This window comes from Choloepus didactylus, chromosome 22, assembly GCF_015220235.1.
Source record: "Choloepus didactylus isolate mChoDid1 chromosome 22, mChoDid1.pri, whole genome shotgun sequence".
NCBI classification, from domain to species: domain Eukaryota; kingdom Metazoa; phylum Chordata; class Mammalia; order Pilosa; family Megalonychidae; genus Choloepus; species Choloepus didactylus.
The window spans coordinates 37,448,593-37,465,070 of NC_051328.1; positions in this window are offsets into that span (position 1 = coordinate 37,448,593).

Genomic DNA, 16,478 nt, shown 5'->3' on the forward strand with positions numbered 1-16,478 from the left:
CCTATATGTAACAACAAGAAAATGATGAACAAACTGAAAGTCAGCAACTTTTCTTGGGTCCTTCAGAGAACTGAGGTCATGGGGAAAACTACCATCCTCAAATCTGGAGTCATAGAGTCTTATGGGCCTTTACACCCCTCTTTCAGTAATTGATAGATCTGGCAGGCAGAAAATCTGTAAGGATATAGTTCACCTGAACAGCACTGTCAATCAATTTGATTTTATTGCCGATTGTAGAATGCTCCATTCAGCAACCGCAGAATACCCATTCTTCTCAACCTTCCGTTGAACATTCACCAAGACAGGCCACATTCTGAGTCTTAAAACACACCGCAACAAATTTAAAGGAATAGAAATAATACATGTATATTCTTGGGCCACAGTGAAATTTAAACTAGAAATAAAAAAAAAAAAGAAAGATAGCTGGAAAACTTCCATGTATTTGGAGATTATACAGCATACTTCTAAATAACATGTGGGTCAATGAAGAAGTCTCAAGAGAAATAACAAAAATTGAACTACGTGAAAATGAAAATACAACTCTTCAAAGTTTGTGGAGCTTGGAGGAAATTTTAGAGCATTAAATGCATATATTAGAAAAGAAGAAAGTTCTAAAATCATTAAATTAACTTATAATATATAAAATGTTGGTATATACAAGCTAACTGATTTCTTGTCTACCAACAATGAACAATTGGAATTTGTGTTAAATAAACAATACCATTTATAATAGCACAAAAATGAAATACTTAGGTGTACATCTAATAAAATATATATAGGATCTAAATACAGAAAACTACAAAACTTGGATGCAAGAAATCAAAGAAGATCTAAGAAAATGGGGAGATATCCCATGCTCCTGGATTGTAGGACTCAATTTTGTTAAGATTTCAATTCTTCCCAACTCGATCTATAGATTGAATGCAACCCCAGTCAGAATCCCAGCAAGCTATTTGTAGATACCAACAAATTAACTCTAAAGTTTGTATGAATATCTGACACAATACTAAAGAAAAACAGTGTTGGAAAACTCATGTTACCTAATTTCAATACCTACTATGAAGTCTTAGTAATCAGGATAGCATGATAATGGCATTAGAATAGACATGTAGATCAATGAGACAGAATAGAAAGCCCAGAAATAGACCAACGCAAATACAGTAAATTGATCTTTGACTAAAGAACAAAGGCAATTCGATGGGCAAAGGATAATCTTCTCAACCAATGGTGCTGGGACAATTGGATTTCCATGTGTAGAAACAAACAAACAAAAAACAAAGCCTAGAACCTAGACACAGTCCTTATACCTTTTACAAAAATTAGATCATACTTAAATATAAAATGCAATACTATCAAACCTCTAGAAAAAAACACAAGAAAAAATCTAGGTGACCTTGTATTTGGCAATGAGTTTGGCAGCACCAAAAGCATGACCCATGAAAGAAAAGAGAATTGATAAGGGGATTTATTAAAATTACTAAAGTCTATGAAAGATACTGTCAAGAGAATACAAAGACAAGCCATGGACTGGGAGAAAATATTTGCAAACTACATAGGTGATAAAGGGCATATATCTAGAATGTACCAAGAACTCTTAAAATATATCAATAAAAAACAATTTTATTTGCTTGCCCAATTTTTAAAAAATGGCAAAATATTTGTACACCTTATCACAGAAGATATACAGATGGGAAATAAGCATATGAAAAGATGCTCAGTACCATTATCATTAGAGAAAGGCAAATTTAAACTACCACATACCTATTAGAATGGCTAAAGTTAAAAAAACTGACAATACAATTGTTGGCAAGAATGTTGTACCAAAAAAAACAAAAACAAAAACAAAAAAAACCTCAGTTCGTTGCTGGTGGGAATGCACATGGTATAGCCAGTTTGGAAGACAGTTTGGCAGTTTCTTATAAAGCTAAACATGGACTTACCATATGATCCAGCAATCACATTGCTAGGTATTTACCCAACTGATTTGAAAACTTATGTCTGCACAAAAACCTGCCTGCAAATGTTTGTAGGAGCTTTATTCATAATTAGCTAAAGTGGAAGTAATTAAGATGTCCTTCAATAGGTGAACAGATAAACTGTGAGACATCCATATAATGGAATATTATTCAGATAAAAATAAATGACCATTCAAGTCACAAAAAGATGTGGGTGGATCTTAAATGTATATTGCTAAGTAAAAGACATTGGTCTGAAAAGACTACATGCTGTATGGTTCCAGTTACATGAAATTCTGGAAAAGACAAAACTAAAGACAATAAAAATATAAGTCATTACCAGGGTTTGGTGGGGAGGTGGAGAGAAAGGAGGGTTTAATAGGTTATTCAGAGGAGATTTTCTAGGATAGTGAACCTATTCTGTGTGATACTTGAGTTGTGTATATATGACACTATACTTTGATCAAAACCTGTTGAAATTTATGGCATAAAGAGTGAATCTTAGTGTATGTAAACTTAAAGAAAATCATCTAGGTCAGTGGAATGCCAGAATGGAGTGCGGAATGTGACAAAAGAATCAAACTGCATTACAAATGTATTAAACAATTTCACTGAAGGAGTTAGGGTAAAAGGTGTTGACCTAAGTAACTTTGGAAAAAAGTGGTGTCTGTAAAACTAAAGGCAAAAGAAACGGTATACAAGCACCATGCTCTAGTTGATAAACTTATAGGTTATGGGGGTACTGATTAACAATTCTGATACTTCTGTACATGCATATTGGAATTGAACAATTGAGTAAATGGATGGCAGATGGTGGGAACCAGGTTTTTCACTATTGGAATGGAAGTTGATAGCTGAGAAAATGGAGGAGGCTAGATTTATCCATGTAGTAATGGATTAGATTTGGAACCATCAGTATGAACTCATGTTTAGCTTAATATAGTTGCGGATGGCTACATATGGAAGTATTTATAGATATATGTATATACCTGGGTTATATACACACATATATCTCCTTGCTTTGTCAGCTGAGAGGGCCTGGAACCACCCCGGAAGCCACAAGCACACCTAGTGCCCAGGTCTTGGTTTCTAATACCATTTTCTGATAAAAGGAATCAGGGTTCCTGGACAAATGGCTGATTCTAGGACTGGGGCAGGAAGTATGCTTATGAGTCTGGAGCATCTTCCAGTGCAAAAAAATAAGGACGGGCTCTATAAAGTGTATGTAAATTTAAAGGAAATCATCCAGCACAATAGTGGAAGCATGTCAAAGGTACATAGGAGCCAACAGAAAGAGATCTGGATGGCCAAAGCTGGAACAGTTTAAGCAACAAAATAAAGTACTATTGGATTTTAACCCAAACTATAAAATAAAAGTGTAAATAAATTTACACACTGATGCAAATAAAAAAATATGGGAGAATAGAAAAAAATCCCATGCAGAAGAATTCCAAATAATTCATGTAGATACTCTGTCTTCAGGAGATAGAGCATAACTCTCACACTCTAGGAATGGACTGCACATAGGAACTTCTTTCTAAATAGCATTGTATACAAAGTGGGAAAAAGAGTAACTTTATGGTGAAGAAACCTGACGAACACAACTTCAGCCATCAGGTCAACATCAACTATGATAAATCATGTTGATCGTATATATCCCTGATAAAAAGTAATGACAATGGCACTTTATCTCTTTGGTCTTTTCCTGAAAAACCCATAACCCGTGTCTATTGATGAGAAAAACATCAGATAAATCATAATTGTGGGACATTCTTCAAAATACCATATAGATCCTCCTCAAAATTGCCAAGATCATCAAAAACAAGGAAAATCTGAGAAACTGTTATAGCCAAGGGGACTCGATGACTAAATGTGATGTGGTATCCTGGAATAGAAAAAGGACATTAATAAAAACTAAGGTAATCCAAACAAAGCATGGACTTTAGTTGTTAATAATAATGTCCCAATATTGGTTTGTTAATTGTAACAAATGTACCATACTAAGTACACATAAGATGCTAATAATAGGGGAAACCAGATATTTCCTGCACTATCTTCACATTTTTTTCTGTCATTATAAAATTGTTCTAAAAAACATTTATTATTCAAAAACAAAAACAAATACAACACATGCCAGGCATTGAGCCCGGTGTGGTGATGAGTAAGACATGATCCTGTCCTCAAGAAGCTCAAGCTTGAGAGTCCACAAAGCGTGTGAAAATGAAGTTCAGAGTTCAAGTAAGAAAATAGAAGCAAATTCAAAGGACTTTGGAAACCTAGGGTTCTAGATTAACTGCCTGAAGGCTTCTTTCGCATATCCAGTGAAAAAGTCAATGTTCTCTCTAAAATTTCCTGAAGGCCTGTTTGGGACTGGGTAATTTCTCATTGTCACTTCTAGGTCTAGCTTTTGGTTGCTGCTGAGCTGATGGTCAACTTGGCTGCCAGTGCTATTCTCTTTGCTCATTTCTTGCCAGCCTAGACTTGGCATGCATCCTATTTCCTTCATTTTGCTCTTTCACATGTTGTCAGACTTTTAAAGACTGGGTACATAGAAGGTGTTTATTTGACATAAATACAAACTACTTAAAAATCTCTGTTCTTAAACTCCCTGGCCACTCCACTACAGAGAACTTACTGGTCTCTCTATTTGCTGACTCCAGCTTCCTACCATGGAAACAAAAACTTTTTACAGTGTACTCTCAAAGGACTTTCTTTGGCTTCTGAACGTTCTGGTGATCCTTGCTGACCTCCAATATTCCAGCTCATTTCTTATGTAGAGATGTTTATCTCTCTATTTCTTGCTTTCCTTATAAGGCAGATTTGGGGCCTCACTTCCACCCATAGCAACCTAGGAAAGTATGTTTCTTAATATGGATGGGTTCTTCTAACAAAACAAAATAAAACAAACAAAAGACTCAGATGCCAACTGTTGAAAGAGTAATTTCTTCATTCTGCTGTAAGAGGTTGGAAAATCAAATATTATAAATAAGAAAGGAGGGCTGTTAAACAGGTGTGGAGAATATAGTCTGTTTCAATGGCAGGACCAAAAGGGAGAGTTACAGCTGGGCATTGGGAAGGCAGTAATGATTTCTCTCTTCCCCCTACTTCTCTCTAAGTGCCCACTTCATTCTTCTCTCCTGCCAGTGCTGGGACTAATCATTTGCTTTCATCTGGTCCCTCAAAACACCCCAAGTCTGCCGAATTTTTCAGATTATCTCTTCCTTGCTATTTTACTAAGTTTAGTCAGAGCTTTATTTGCTTCTCCTCAATCAGCTTTGATCTGGGGTATAGGGTCAACTTTGCCATGGAGTGCTCAAAATGTTATTGTCATTGTTGTCAGGTTCTTATTTTATCTTTCAGGACAGCTTCTTTCTGCTAGCCACAGCCATACTCCACAGTGATTATGCAAGAATCTATGGTTTTATACATTCTTCTTCCTTCTCTTCCTACTCTTGCTTTAACTTGAAATGGTTAAGAGGGGGCTGTATTTCTTCAAGTGTGTCTCCCACTTGGAAGGAAAGTCAGGGTGGTTTAGCCATGACTCCTTTTGTTGCAAGTTATAAAAACCCAACTTCAACTAGCTTAAGCAAAAGACAGAATGGGCAGTAGAGTAGCTTGAAACATCAGGGGAAGAGCTAAAGGACTCATAGCACCTTGGCAACAGGATTTTTGTATGTCTTCCCACTTCTCATCTCTTTTTTCCTTTGTTTGGTTTCTTTCTGCAAGCAGGTCTTTGCTTACATCCCCAGTTTACATCCTTCCAGCTCAGCAACCCCAGAGGAAGGAGAGTGCTTCTTTCTGTGTAATGTCTGTGCATCAGAGCCAGGAAAGGGCTCTCAGCAGCCCTCTTTGAGTTATGTGCCCATTCCTTGGACCAGCCTCTGTTGCATGGAGGCTTATGACTGGCCATACTTGGGACCCTTGCCATCTCTGAGGGTGGCGGTTTAGGGCATTACGACTGACAGCCTAGGAATGACAAGGAGTGGAGGTAGGGCAGACAAAACAGCCCTTCCTTTACTGAGAGAATGCCATTTTCTCATACTGGGATGAGTTTAAGTAAATCCTGGAAAGATGCTGGGAATAGAGAGTGACATTGATGCATCTTATGAAAAGAAGCCTTCTGTTTCTCAGATTCACTTAGCCTGTGCCCCGTTTCTCAGGAAGACAATCCATCTAGGAGTGATTTGAAGAAAATGAGGTCTGGATAAACTGCTGAGGAAACATTTGGCCACCTTTAGAGATCATTGGAGGCTCCCTCTAGGGTACGGGGTCTTGGCTGTAACTGGAACCTGAAGTAGAGATGAGGTTGGCATCTTTTGTGCACCTCGATCTTTACCTACTAAATCTTTTGTGCAGTAGTAATCTAGTTCTGAATGGGTCTGCTATAAGAGGTTGCTGGCCATGATTGGTGGTACTCCATCTTGGGCTTCCACAGGTCTGAAAAAGAGTTTGAAAAGGTTTTAATTTCTCTCTGTCAGGGGAGATTGGAGGCCCACCTCCTGGGGGTCTTTCTGAGTCCTGAATAAGAAAGCAGCTAAAGTGGTAGTATATGAGAGTCTTTTTTCTTCTTTCTTATTAATGGTTGGAGTGGATTATAAAATGGATCCCAGCAGGCAGAGAAGGGCTTGCATCCATTTCAAAAGCACCAGCACATTCAGAGGCCAAAGAAAGTCTTTTGAGAGTACACTGCAAAGAGTGTTGTCAGTAGTTTTTGTAGCTGTCAGCCTTGGCAGGGGTTCTGGACCAAACTGATGCCATTTCATTTTCTGTTCCAATTACAGGCTACCGGAGTCAAGTCAGAGTCCAGCTGGGATCTCTTTTTTTTAGGCTCAGGAGAAATTTCCACACAACTCATTCAGAAAACATTTGTGGAGGGCTTTGCCTGTGCAGAACCCTGGGCCAGGGGTTAGAGGGCAGCACATCTTTGCACTCAGGGGACCCATAGTCTATAATAGAAAGACATAATAGACACATAACTATAACGGAAGACTGCATAGGAACAAAGCTTCAAGGGAGATAAAAGCCAACACCTTGGTTTGGAGGAGAGAGACATTTTCTTTGATCAGGTAAGGATGAAGGGCAGGTGGTAGGGGGAGGAGAGGAGAGGGTGAAGGATCACAATTTTGCCACTGGGATGTAGTCACCACTTCCTCAGGATCTAAAGAGAAACATCTGGAAAGAGTCTGTGTTTGCCAAATCTTAGAATACTTCAGTGATTTCCTTGTATCTCCTAGATTACAGAGCAGACAGTGAAACATCCCAAGATTGGCTTAAAGGTGGGCATTCTGAAAGAACTGTACACAAATTAAAACACCATTTTCCTTATTGTAGTATTTTACAATTTATTCAGAGTTTAGACTTCCCTCTCCCATCTTTATAACTCCTGTCCACCTAAGAGATTGGAGGGGTTTTGGAAGTGGTGAACCTCTCAGTGAAATCTCTGTCCCTATTAGGAGAGAGCAGCTGGAGATTTTGTCCAGTAATCTTGTTGTGACATGTAGATGTCACTCATGGGCATGGAAAAGTTTCCAGATAGATCCTGGCTTAGAGTTGCCAGGTAAAATTCAGGACATCTAGTTAAGTTTGAATTTCAGATAAACAATGAGTTTTTTTAGTGTAAGCATGTCCTGATTAATATTTGGCTACATGCTTGACAACATGGCACTAAACGGATGACTTGGGTTGTTCCCTATTAGATTAAATGACCAAATCTAGCTTCATTAAGGTCAAATGATTACCAGTGTCACATGTGTGGCAAAACAAGTCCAACCACTCCCATCCCTATCCCAGCTTTCCATAGTGTAAGGGAAGCAACTCAAGACAGAGTAGGGGATAGACACTGGCTGAGGATATATACTAACAATAAGTTAATTTTGGGAGTGTGACAGGTCTAATTGCCCCCCCCCCCACAGTTTCAGTTACTTTCTTATTATGAAATATAACATATATACAAAAAGGTAATATCTTGTAAAGTATGATTTAACAAGTTGATATATAGGAAATTTTCAAAGTTATTATGAGTTATAGTACCATAGCTTCAGTTATTTCCTTATTGTGAAATATAACTTATATAAAAAAACATATAGCTTTCAAATTACAATTTAACAAGTAGCTATAGAACAAATTCCAAAGGATGCTATGGGGTACAGTTCCACTATTTCATTTTTTTCCTTCTAGCTATTCTAATACCTTAGCAACTAAGAAAAAGAAAATTATATAAAGATTCAGTATTAATAATCCTCTGTTAAATTCCATCTTGTCTTTTGCTACCCCTTACTCTAGTTTCATCACTGTCCTGATCTTTAGGGATGTCTAGGCGGTGACCACCCTAACTTGTTCATGTTGAAAAGGGGTGTCAACTTTATGAGCAAAGGGGACACATCTAGCTGATGTTCTTGAAGAGGCTGTTGCCTCTGGAGTTTGGGACTTAGCTGGCATAGAAGCACTCTGAAGGATTTAAATTTCTGATGAATAAACTTAGTGAGTTGAACTTTTATAGAGTCTCAGATAGGGATCTGGGTATTCTTTAAGGTCTGCAGGACTACTGTTAACTTGGGCTTATCATATTGTGGTCATTTGGCATATCTAGGTGAAGCTTGCATAGGAGTAACCTCCAGGACAACCTCCTGACTCTATTTGAATTCTCTTAGTCACTAAACCTTACTTTGTTGCCTTTCTTTTCCCCCTTTTGGTCAAAAAGGCATTCTCAATCCCTTGATGCCAGGGTCAGGCTCATTCCTGGAATCCATGTCCCGTGTTGCCAGGAAGGCTCATTCATCTTGGGGGTCCTGTCCCACACTGGGGGGAGGGTGATGAATTTATTTGCAGAGTTAGGTTTAGAGAGAGAAAGTCCACATTTGAGCAACAAAAGAGGTTCTCTGGAGGTGACTCCTTGGCATAATTACAGGTGGGCTCAGCTTCCTCTTTACAGCCATAAATTTAATCTGAGCAAGCCTCAATATCGAGGACTTGACTTATAAAGTAGGGGGTTCCTAAGTTCACATAGCATATGTTATATCCATGATAATCCATATTTCACATTATCATCACTTAGTTGTACAATCCTCATCACTCTCCATTTTAAACAATTCTCATGGCGCAAAACACCAATTGCCTTTTGAAACTCCATTCCAGGAATGGAGCAGACCCTCACTTTGGATTCAAGGAATCACCCCCACCCCAATCCTGTGCAACCAGAGAAAGAAGAATGATTGACAACTCTTACTGGAAGCAGAGCACATGGAAAATGGAATCCAGGGGAGAGTGAGTAAAGATGTGAAAAGATGCGGGTTAAAAGGAGAGAGGGCAAAGGTACAGAGTTTCTTCAGCTGGTCATGAGTGGTTGGCTCTATGGGGAATGCCCACAAATATTGAAGGAACTAGGGGCATCTTGAAAAAAGCAGTATTTCCTGAACTTTCATATCCATGCAAACCTAGGGATCTTATTAAAGTGAATACTCTGAGTCAGTAGGTGTGCAGTGGAGTCTAAGGTTATGCAGCCAAGGGCTGCTGCTGTTTCTGGCCCCTGGACCACATTTTGAGTATCAGGGGCTAGAGTAGAGAAGTTACTCTCAACTCTCCATCTCTTTGTAGCTTCTGTTTGTTTGGGACACTTCCACTTCAACCCAAAGTAAAGAAGTAATGGTAAAAGCTTCTGGATTCCATGTTTGAGTCTGACCAGCTCACTGAAAGGCTGAATCACTTTCCTTCCATGTTGTAGTAAAACAATAACTCTACATGACAGCTGGGGCAAGCTTACAGCAACGTGCTCTGAGACAAAAAATAATTGGAGTTACCACCAGATGACCCTGTTTAATGAAAATGGTAACTCAAGGTGTTATAGAAGAACCAAGGGGGTAGAAATGCTAGCCACGGTGGCTGTAGCCCCATATCCCCAATCTCAAGCAAGGGATCACATATAGCCCTCTCACACACTATCCCAATGAAATTCTCTTTTAAGCCTTCCTCAGTGTATTTATCATCTTTATTAAAATAGATTGTTTTCTGAAAATAAAATATGTCTTTTATAGAAAACTGGAAATATTAGAAAATATTAAAAATCAAAAAGAACATTTAAAAATTTCAGCACTGAGATGACTACTGACTTTTATCATGTATATGACATATATACATGTATATGCATGTGTATAATGAATAGGCACACACATATGTGTGGTGTATCTCATCACACAATTGGGATCACATTGTACCTATTCCTCTGCAATTTGCTTTTTACTTAACAATAGATTGTTAAATTGTGAACATTCCCTCAAGGATCATGCATTGCTGATGCGTTATGAGTACTGAAACAAGATTCAATATCTCAGTATCTTTCCAAAGAAAGCAGCTCACTTCATGCAGTGATTTGCACATTTAGCAACAAAGAGCTGCCAAGTCAAGGCCATCTCATCTCACGGGCTCCGTCACAGTGTTCCCTGGAGGTCACAAAGGGCAGAGGTCCTTCTCTTATAACTATTTTTATAGCCCTCCCCATTATCTTCCTCCTAACCCCATTCCGGGTGTGCAAACACCACCTGCAAATCCTTTTCTTATTCCCCATGGAATCCTGCAGACTCTTGGGGAGGAGAGATGTCTAACTCTAGGGAAAGTGTGGGCAAACGGATGGGTTTGGGGATTCTTTTTCTTCTTGGATCAGGGAGTGAGAAGGCTCAGCAGAGAAGGCAGAGTTAAGGAGAATCGTGTCTATGGGCCTGGGATTCTTTTCCTCCTGTGCTGCCTCCCCTTTTCCACCCCAGGCCATTTCCTCTAGCCTGAAAGGCCTTTGTGAACCTTTCTTCCTCTGTATTTGCCCAGCATTTCTCCCGTTCCCTTGTTTACAAACTTCATTGTCACTCCATTGCTTTTTTTTTTTTTTTTTTTAAAGGAATTTTTTTTTTTAATCTTCATTTTATTGAGATATATTCACATACCACGCAGTCATACAAAACAAATCGTACTTTCGATTGTTTACAGTACCATTACATAGTGGTACATTCATCACCCAAATCAATCCCTGACACCTTCATTAGCACACACACAAAAATAACAAGAATAATAATTAGAGTGAAAAAGAGCAATTGAAGTAAAAAAGAACACTGGGTACCTTTGTCTGTTTGTTTCCTTCCCCTATTTTTCTACTCATCCATCCATAAACTAGACAAAGTGGAGTGTGGTCCTTATGGCTTTCCCAATCCCATTGTCACCCCTCATAAGCTACATTTTTATACAACTGTCTTAGAGATTCATGGGTTCTGGGTTGTAGTTTGATAGTTTCAGGTATCCACCACCAGCTACCCCAATTCTTTAGAACCTAAAAAGGGTTGTCTAAAGTGTGCATAAGAGTGCCCACCAGAGTGACCTCTCGGCTCCTTTTGGAATCTCTCTGCCACTGAAGCTTATTTCATTTCCTTTCACATCCCCCTTTTGGTCAAGAAGATGTTCTCCGTCCCACGATGCCAGGTCTACATTCCTCCCCGGGAGTCATATTCCACGTTGCCAGGGAGATTCACTCCCCTGTGTGTCTGATCCCACGTAGGGGGGAGGGCAGTGATTTCACCTTTCAAGTTGGCTTAGCTAGAGAGACAGGGCCACATCTGAGCAACAAAGAGGCATTCGGGAGGAGGCTCTTAGGCACAACCATAGGGAGGCCTAGCCTCTCCTTTGCAGCAACCGTCTTCCCAAGGGTAAAACCTGTGGTAGAGGGCTCAACCCATCAAACCACCAGTCCCCTATGTCTGTGGTCATGTTAGCAACCATGGAGGTGGGGTAGTCGAATACCCCTGCATTCTCAACAGGCTCCTCAAGGGGGCACTACATCTTTTTTTTTTTCCTTGTTTTTCTTTTCTTTTTTAACTTTCCCTTCTTTTTTAAATCAACTGTATGAAAAAAAAGTTAAAAAGAAAACAAACATACAATAAAAGAACATTTCAAAGAGACCATAACAAGGGAGTAAGAAAAAGACAACTAACCTAAGATAACTGCTTAACTTCCAACATGTTCCTACTTTACCCCAAGAAAGTTACCTAATATAGCAACATTTCTGTGAACTTGTTCCTACTATATCCATCAGAAATTAACGGACCATAGTCATTCCTGGGCATCCCCAGAACGTTGAATAGCTTATCTGTTCTTCTTGGATTATTGTTCCCCCTTCCTTAATTGCTCTCTATTGCTAGTTCCCCTACATTCTACATTATAAACCATTTGTTTTACATTTTTCAAAGTTCACATTAGTGGTAGCATATAATATTTCTCTTTTTGTGCCTGGCTTATTTCGCTCAGCATTATGTCTTCAAGGTTCATCCATGTTGTCATATGTTTCACGAGATCGTTCCTTCTTACTGCCGCGTAGTATTCCATCGTGTGTATATACCACATTTTATTTATCCACTCATCTGTTGATGGACATTTGGGTTGTTTCCATCTCTTGGCAATTGTGAATAATGCTGCTATGAACATTGGCGTGCAGGTATCTGTTCGTGTCACTGCTTTCCGATCTTCCGGGTATATACCGAGAAGTGCAATCGCTGGATCGAATGGTAACTCTATATCTAGTTTTCTAAGGAACTGCCAGACTGACTTCCAGAGTGGCTGAACCATTATACAGTCCCACCAACAATGAATAAGAGTTCCAATTTCTCCACATCCCCTCCAGCATTTGTAGTTTCCTGTTTGTTTAATGGCAGCCATTCTAATCGGTGTTAGATGATATCTCATTGTGGTCTTAATTTGCATCTCTCTAATAGCTAGTGAAGCTGAACATTTTTTCATGTGTTTCTTGGCCATTTGTATTTCCTCTTCAGAGAACTGTCTTTTCATATCTTTTGCCCATTTTATAATTGGGCCGACTGTACTATTGTGATTGAGTTGTAGGATTTCTTTATATATGCAAGATATCAGTCTTTTGTCAGATACATGGTTTCCAACTCCATTGCTTTTTATAATGGAAGCCATGTTTGTCTTCATTTTGAGGCAAAAGGAGTAGATGTGCAGAGAAATGATCCCAGGAATTGGAGACTGGAAAATAGGTTCCTTTGTCTACCACTTCTTTCCCTGAAGGTGTTGATATGAGCGATGGTAAAAGTGGGCCTAGAACTTAGTTCTCTTCCAGATGACCTCTGCAATGACCTTGGGCAACTCAGGGACTCCTTTTGGCCCCAGCATCCTTATTTGGAGAACAGGGGTAGAAATCACTCTTCTCTGACCATGTTAAAGAAATGGGTAAGAAAGTGTGCTAAGTAAAAACTGCAATCCACATTTTGCTTTGTATATATATATATAACTTTTTCTGCCATAAGCAGTGTTGCAAATGAGTAAGACAAAGACATGGTGAAAATACGAAGGGTATAAATGTTACACAGTGAAAATTATATCTCCTTCCCACTGTAAATGCCTTCTCAGAATAGTAGCTACTTTTTACTGGTTTTTTATGTTTTCTTCTAAAAATATTCTCTGTATAAATTAGCCTACACATATATGCATGTATGTATGTATATATACAAATTAATATGTATTTATTTATGTTTAAACAAATGGTAGCCCACTTCTGCACCTTTGTTTTTGTTATTAACTGTGTAAGTCAGTGATTAATCCATATCAGCATATTAGAGCCTCCACATTCTTTGTCACAGTGACACAGGATTCCATTGCATATCTCTGCATACTATGATTTATTTCAACATTCTTCTAACGATAGCTGCTTGGTTTATTTCTAGCAACTGGCTATTTTAAACTTTGTTGTAATGACCATCCGGTGCATTTGTGCAAGTAGATGTGTATCATGACGTCTTAGAAGTGGGAGGGCCAGGACTAAGAGTATGAGTGCTTCATATTTTAGCAGAAATTGCCAAATTCCCATCTGAAAAAATTTCACCAATTTACATTTGTAGTAATAGGGTGTGAGAATGTCTGTTTCTTTATATCTTCATGAATACTATGTATTGATCTTTTCTAATTTGAATTTTAAAATGGTATCTCATCATTAGTTTAGTTTTGCTGTAATTTGCTGTAGTGAGTGAGGTTGACCATTTTCCTCTTCATATGATTCAAAGCCATCTATCTGTGGACTGCTTGCACATGCTCTTTGTCCATTTGGTAAAACATAAAGGAGGGCTAGTCTAGATTGTCCTGGCTCAGTAGGGCCATTCTCCCCATGGCTTCTCTGGGTGTCTGGGTGCCTCCCTACCAGCTCCCCCAGCTCCCATCTCTCTGGTCCTAGTGCCTTGATGTTGCTCTGGCTGTCACAGCAGCCCCAGGCTGGGCAGCTGCTCCAGTGTGCCCGTCTATTAGCCCTGATAAATGAAAGCTGACCACACATTTCCATATTTATTTACAGCATTTCTTCCAGCTATAAGAAGCATTTTATTTCTCTTCACCTGGGAGCTGGGAGCTGGTATGAGGCAAAAGTCTTCTCCACAGCAAGTGGAGATGTGAAAACATATAACTGATGGTCTGATCACCTGGTGAGGCAACTGTCATGTCTTCATATATGAGATGTTTGACTGTGGCTACTACATCACAATCTAACCCAACTGGTTGCAGAGGGCAGCATGGTGGGAGTGGAACCCTGAACTAGAGCCTGGACATGAGCTTTCTGCTTCCAGCTCTAACATGGATCTGTTGAGAGAAGATGGGAAAAGTACACTCCAGGTCTGGGGTCAGTTTCGTCATCTGTAAAATGGAAGGATTGGCTGCTGTGTCAGGTTGGGTCATTTGGAAAGCAGTTTCTGAGAAACAGAAGTGCAAGAAATTTATTGAGGGTAACACCTTCAAAATATAAATGGGAGAAGGAGTAGGAGGGTTTGGGGAGAGTCTTCATACCACATAGCAGGTCTGAAACCTAATATAGGAGAGGGAGAAGGAAGGAGGACTGGATAGGAGCTGTCTCAGCCTGCAGAGCAGTTTCAATAAGGTCTTGGTCAAGCCATTGGGAAGCTGCAGAGCAGAGACTGCCCAATTAAGGAGTCCTATGTTGGACAGAAATTGCCAAGTCCTAGTATCCCTGTCATGTGCAGTTATTGGCTGGAGGCTTCCCAGGGAGACTGTGGCCTTGGCTTAAATGCTGAGGTGGATCCCTATAGTGCTGAAGCTGGAGGCTGTCAACTACCTGCTCTCCTCATGGCTGACTCACCTGAAGAGAGAACTGAGCAGTGCACCTCCATGGATGCCACAGCTGGATTTCTTGGTTGGTATATTAGTTTCCCGGGACTGCCATAACAAATGACCACCAACTGGGTGGCTTAAAACAACAGACATTTACTCTCACACTGTCCTGGAGACTAGACGTCTGACATCAAGGTATTGGCAGGGACATGCTCCCTCTGAAGTCTCTATGGGACAATCCTTCCTTACCTCTTCTAGCTCCTGATAGCCCCAGGCATTTCTTGACTTGTGGCTGTATCAGTCAAATCTCTGCCTCCATCTTCACATGGTCATCTTCCATGTCTGTCTGTGTGTCTATGTCCAAATTTCTCTCTTCTTATAAGGACAGCAGTTACTGGGTTTAGAGTCCACCCCAATCCAGGATGACCTCATCTTAACTTGATCACATTGGAAAAGACCCTATTTCAAAATAAAGTTACATTCCTAAGTACTGGGGGTTAGGACTTGAACTTATCTTTTGTTTCTCCAATTCAACCCACAACAGGTGGCTTCATCCAGAATTGGGGGATTATTCTGAGCCCCTTTCTAGAGCATTGTAGGGATAATTACTCTAGGATGGAGCAATGTTACATCCTCATCCTCCAAATTTCCTCATCTATTAAATTAAAATACTTGCAGGGGTAATCTGCTCTCCCTTATTACTGAACATTTTTAAGTCTATTTCCTCTATTGCATATAGAATCTGTGTAATTTGGTACTTATTTGGACATAGAGGAAAGGTAAAAAAGCAAAACAGTGAGAAAAGCTCATAATAAGTATTTATAGAAGTTGGGTACAACAAGCCAAGATATCCCAAGAGAAAATAATCAAGTGGAATTTTCAGTGGCAATCCATGTTAGTCTGGGTCCTCTGTGAAGCAGATGCCAAGATATTGGATTAAACATTGCAAGCATTTTATTAGGGGGAAGGTCTGTGAGAGAAAATGGGAAGGGAGCTGGGAAAGGCTGGGAGAGCAGCCAGAGTAAGATGCTGGACTGACTCCAAGTAAAGGAGAGAGGGAAGAAGGGTGGATGGAATCTAAGGAAGGTGCAGTCTGTGGAAGGTTCTGCAAGGCTATAGGAAAGTCCTTGAGTGAAAGTCAGATGTCAGAGGAGTCCTGTATCTCCCAGGAATGAGCCTGCCTTAGCATCCCTGCTGCACCCAGTAATTGGCTGGGAGAGGCCATGGTAAGGATGACCTCTGTACAAACGTGTCAGTGTTTTCCAGCGCACAGTAGCTGGGGCCCTTGATCACTTAAGCAACCTGTGGTTGGAGGGCTGAGAAGGGCAATCTTTTGGCTGCCACAAAACCTGATTTATTCTATCTCATCTGATCATGCGCTCCATGCCTCTGTCCTACCATGTGAGTGGTCCTGTCACTTTG